Source organism: Pristiophorus japonicus, chromosome 7 (genome assembly GCF_044704955.1).
Source record: "Pristiophorus japonicus isolate sPriJap1 chromosome 7, sPriJap1.hap1, whole genome shotgun sequence".
Classification (NCBI taxonomy): domain Eukaryota; kingdom Metazoa; phylum Chordata; class Chondrichthyes; family Pristiophoridae; genus Pristiophorus; species Pristiophorus japonicus.
In genome coordinates, this window is record NC_091983.1 from 151670240 (window position 1) to 151676259 (window position 6020).

Sequence of the window (6020 nt, forward strand, 5' to 3'; positions counted from 1 at the left end):
TCCTTATGGATGAAGCTCATGATAGAATAACACAGCAGATGCATCATAATAGCATGATGGTATCTCCAGAATTACCAAAGTTAATAAAGCCATCAAGACAGTAAAGGGTGGTAGAACTGCAAAACTTTTCAAAATCTCAAGTATTTTGTCTGATTTAAAGGGACAGCTATTAGACCAAGACATGGCATAACTGCTTCTATTTGTCACAGGCCTAACGCTGGGGCTTTTCACATGGCTCCAGGTACCTGTGTTGGTAAATTACACCATTATTGGTTAAACACCAGCAGTGCCCCATAGCAAATTTGGGGTCCCTAAGCCTTGTCAACCTATACCTGAACTCTCTGGATTTAGAGGGAGAGTATGCACTCCATATTGGGAAAACAGAAATTCTACTGTGTGGTCTCAAAACTACTAATGCCAGATCAAGAAGTATCAGTCAGAATGGACAACATTCACAGTTCTTTCTGATTCCCTATCCATCACTTCATGCCAATTGTAGGGACAGTTTAAACAGTAGATATGTAATGTCCTTACACACTACTATAAACTCACATGAGGCACATTCTGCAGACAAGATCACTCTGTGACCTGAACCTTTATTCACAGGATCAAGAAGTGATGACCCTGCGTGGGACTTCCCTTTATATACCTGGATGACCAGGTGAGGAGTGTCTCCCACAAGTTCACCCCCTGTGGTCAAGGTGTGCATTTCTTAGGTATATACAGTATGCAGTGTTGTTATGAAGGTTACAGTTACATGAAGGTTACATACATGACAAGATACCCAAGCTTGAGCAGCATAAAATTCAGGTTCCAGCTTGGAATTACAAATTTAATACATTGTTCAGTTCTTCAAGTATTCTTCTTGCAACTCTAGAAATTACAGCATAGGAGGCATGTGCTGATGTAACCTCTTTAACTGGAACAATCCAAGCTCATCTAATTTCCTTGCCCTTGCTCTATTTTTTATATTCTGCCATTACAAATATTTATACAATTCAATTTTAAATGTTACAATCTCGACCTGAATAGCTTATGGTAAAGCATTCCATGTTCTAATCTGTTGTGAAAAAAATATTCTTCTAACTTCCTCCTAGTGGAGACAATCTTTCACTATTCACTTTCGCAAAGCCTTTGTAATCTTGAAAACCTCTATTAGATCCCCCTAAATCCTTTCTGACCCAGTGCAAAAGCCCTATTTTTTTTAACGTTTCTTCATAACAATTGCCTCAGATGCCTGGTTACAACAATTAACATGTTGTTGGTCCAAGACTGTCAGCCATTCTACATGACAAATCTTTTGAAGAACGAAGAAAGACTTGCATTTATATAGCGCCTTTCATGGCCACCGGACATCGCAAAGTGCTTTACAACCAATGAAGTACTTTTGAAGTGTAGTCACTTTTGTAATGGAGTGGGCAGAATGGTCATTTTGAACTTTTGAGCCTATGCTATTTACTGCTCCCCCCCACCGCCCACCTCGATTGTGGCATTTGTCTAGCAGAGCAGCACTTCTGCTCACCCCAGAGATACCCTGTTGGCCCAGCTGTATTTCCAGCCCAGTGACAATTCCTATATGAGCAGTTGGCCCTTCGGCCTTCTCTGGGGAATTGTGGCAGTCTAAGGGTAAAGAATTGCAGTGGCAAGCCTTGGAGAAAAGAGATGGTCGGAAAGCTGCCTAAAGTTCATAACTGGGCTCCAAGGCACCTGCTTTCTAAGGGCTAACAATATAGTCCCGACAAAGTGGTGTTGGGAATACTGCACATTGGACAGCGGCTGGACATGTACCCAAATAATCTAACCTCATCTCATAATGCAATGTCAGCTCTTTAACATGATTTGCTGGTGCTCCCAGCACAGAACAACTGAAGAGCTGTGGGTGCACCAAGGTCAGGTTGACTAGCTCTTAAAGTTGCACATTTTTAAAGGCTGAACAGCAGCATAATGACCACAAGCTTTGGAGGTCTTGCTGCATGCGGTCCTGCAATGAAGATTGCTTCTATTTGGAAGTCAGACCAGCCCATAATAAAGAGTACAGGCAGAGCAGCATAGATGGAGTAGACATGATGCATCAAGGCAGTGTCACCTGTGGCTGGAATCTCGGAACTAATGGGGAAGAAAATATTTGGCTTATGCAAGGTTGCTAAAGTCGAGTGTGCAAACATATGACATAGGTGATTTTACAAATGTGAAAGTGATGGATAGGTGAAGACCAACTGGTCCATTGAATCTGTCCCATATGATTCATAACCCCAACCTATCCACCCACCCACCAGTTGCCACTTAATTTCCTGGGAGAGACATCAAATAAATTTAAAAGTCCAAGGCCAATTCTGGGGGGAAAAAATCTGGAAAATTTCTCTCCGATCCCCTTAGGGTAATCAAAATTAGTGCAGGATTTATATTACTTAGTAATATATTTTTTATATACCACGATCTCTGCCCCAGCCAGGAACTGGTCCAGATCTCTTTTGAAGGTATGTGGTAAATCAGTATTTGAAATCCTTGGTGCTCCCTCATCTATCTAATGTAAATAATCTATCAATATGAATACAGCCTAGTCACTTCATTATCTTAAACACCTATCAGTTCTTACTGTAACACCAAGATCATTTTCTTTCAACAGACTGTTCTGTATCCTCTAATAAAGTTTTTTCATTGCAACCACAACTGTCCACCATCATCTTCTCCATTGACCGATTAGCTGATCCAATAGCAGCATTAGTTGTTTTTAATTGTGCACAATATCCATGTGAATAACACTATACTTATCAAGCATGGGCCCATTCCCCCCATCACATTAAGATCCGCTTGCAGTAGTTTATCATTCACAGTCCTAACATTTGCACACATCTTGTAAAAGCTGCAAACTTGTGGACAATTACCCCAACACTTACATCCTGGTCATTAATAAAGATATAGCAATGGACCCAACATCTATCCCTGCAGGACACTACTGGTAATTGGTCTCCAAGGAGGTCCACAACCATTGACAGCCACTGCCTACGCAAACGCAGCCAATTCTTAATCCACTTCGCAACTTCCCAAAAATTCCACAATATTCAATCTAATAAAGTAAATTTTTGTGAGGTGCCTTCTCAAAGGTTTGTGGACAATGTCTATTGGGCTACCCTCGTCATTCAACTTAGTAACTTATTCAAAAAATTAAATCAAATTAGTGATACTTAATCTTTCTTTCCTGAAGATATGTTCATTATCAAAAAATCTGCAAAAGGACATAGACAGGCTAAGTGAGTGGGCAAAAATTTGGCAGATGGCGTATAATGTTGGAAAGTTTGCAGAAAAAATCAAAGAGCAAGTTATTAGTTAAATGGCGCAAGATTGTAAAGTGCTGCAGTACAGCGGGAACTGGGGGTACTTGTGCATGAAACACAAAAGGATAGTATGCAGGTACAGTAAGTGATCAGGAAGGCCAATGGTATCTTGGCCTTTATTGCAAAGGGGATGGAGTATAAAATCAGGGAAGTCTTGCTACAACTATACAAGGTTTTGGTGAGGTCACACCTGGAATACTGCGTGCAGTTTTGGTTGCCATATTTACGAAAGGATAAACTTGCTTTGGAGGCAGTTCAGAGAAGGTTCACTAGGTTGATTCCGGGAATGAGGGGGTTGACTTATGAGGAAACGTTGAGTAGGTTGGGCCTCCATTCATTGGAGTTTAGAAGAATGAGAGGTAGTCTAGTGAAACATATAAGATTGTGAGGGGGCTTGACAAGATGGATGCAGAGAGGATGCTTCCACTGATGGGGGAGACTAGAACTAGAGGGCATGATCTTAGAATAAGGGGCCACCCATTTAAAACAGAGATGAGGAGAAATTTCTTCTCTCAGAGGGTTGTAAATCTATAGAATTCACTGCCTGAGAGAGCTGTGGAAGCTGGGACATTGAATAAATTTAAGACAGAAATAGACAGTTTCTTAAACGAGAAGGGGATAAGGGGTTATGGGGAGCGGGCGGGGAAGTGGAGCTGAGTCCATGATCAGATCAGCCATCATCATCATAGTAGGTCCTTCGAACGATGATGACTTGCTTCCACGAGTTTACAGATGTTCCAATGAAGGACCCAATGTTCTCGTCCTGAACTCCAGTTGAGGGAGTGGAAGATGCCTGTGCGTGGATCTTTTTTAACATGTGGTGATCGTTGCACATTAGCCACCACACGGGTTTGACAGAGCTAGGCCTTTATCCAGTGGCAAGGATTAACCAGGACGACTGGAGACCTGGTCTGCTGCACGGACCTTGTGCGCACACATAGCGCAGTTTGGGCAGGTCCATGCTGCCCCTGGGCCCTTCTGGGCCCCGTACCCTCATTTGCCGCACCTCCACCACGATGTTCCAGGGCCTGGCGCTTCAGCTCTATTTATAGCCCCGACCTGTGGTGGTGTTCTCACTCAGGTCGGGGCGGCCCACAATGATCTTATTGAATGGTTGAGCAGGCTCAAGAGGCCGTATGGCCTACTCCTGTTCCGATTTATGTTCTTATTATCCAAGAAATCTCCTTCTCTATTTAGGTAATCATAGAGAGCATCTCTTATCATCCCTTACCCCGATTCTAACGAGCTGCTCTGCCTGGGTGGAGGTCATCTGGACCTGCAGCCCTATTTTGAGGTTCCTAATTCTATCTAACATAATAATTGTATCTTAGCTATTCTCGTATCTACAATTTCTACATCGACAGTGCAACTCATCGTCCAGGCTGATGCAAAATAATCATTTTAGACTTTTACTATACCCAGAGAGTCCATTTAAATCTGTCCTGATGAATCCTTCAATAGCCTTATGCATTTTTAATTGCACTCTGACTCCTGGCATAGCTAAAAAAGCTTTTCCATTGCCACTACAGCTGTCCATGATCATTTTCTCCATTGGCATTTTAGCTGCTCTAATAACAGCTTTTGTTGCATCTAATTGTGCACAATACTGATCTCTGTTCTCCTGTGAATTATTTGCCTCAAGATTATAAAAGCATTTGTTGTTTGAATCTAATTTGTCCTTTTGCCAAGTTTCATTTTTGTATCTCACAGCACAGAATTTCATAGGGAAAATGCAGGGAGCTTTGTTAACTGCTGATCTTTGTATATGCACAGATGTGCTCATTTATTTCTGTATCATTTTGGCATGTTGAAATATCACAGCACTGCCTGTAAATGGGTAAATTATAAAGCACCTCCTTACAGCTACATGGCACCACACTCACAAAGTGGCTGTTGTCTGGGACACTTTAGTAGCAATAATCTATTTCTGATGAAAGGTCACCAACCTGAAATGTTGACTTTGTTTCTCTCTCCACTGATACTGCCTGACCTGAGCGTTTCCAGCATTTTCTGTTTTTATTTCAGATTTCCAGCATCCGCTGTTTGTTTTTATTTCTTACATATGTCCCTTTTGTGTCTGCTTACGTGGCAACAGGAGTAGGCCATTCAACCCCTAGATTATGGTTGATCTGTACTTCAACTCAATTTACCCTCCTACGCTCCATGATCTCGATACTTTTACCTAACAAAAATCTATCAATCTCAGTCTTAAGCCAGATGCAAGGGCCCCACTGTACTTCTGCTGAGCTCTTGCCTGCAGGATATTTGTGCTGATGAAACTGTCTCCAAGTCTGGCTGCTGGGGTGTGTTGAGTTTGGTGATGGCTTACTTCTGGAATTCAAGTCAGCAGGTTTCTACAGTCTGGTTGTGATAAAGATCAGCCCCATTTACACAAACTTCAGCATACGGTTTGTCCAGATGGAAGATCGAAGGTGCAATCTGGCATGTTTCTCTCTGATCTTTCTCCACCTCCTGCGAGGTGCACCCATAGCCGAATGCTAATAAGCTCTCCAACACAGGCACTGAGATGAAGATGAAGTACAGCTTTATGTAGCTTTTAGGAAGGCTCCAACAAGTTTGCAACAGTGGCTGCACTTCAAAAGTACTTGTGGCTGTGAAACACTTTGGGATATCTTGAAAGGCACTATATAAATGCAAGCTCTGTCAAAAATTAACCAGAAAACT

The 6020-nt window shown here is 42.1% G+C and overlaps 1 protein-coding gene across 1 annotated transcript in view; it reads right to left on the reverse strand.

The window, feature by feature from the left end:
- The window catches only part of faxcb (failed axon connections homolog, metaxin like GST domain containing b), a 151060-nt gene that overhangs the window by 129144 nt on the left and 15896 nt on the right, over positions 1-6020 (reverse strand). The window lies entirely within an intron of this gene.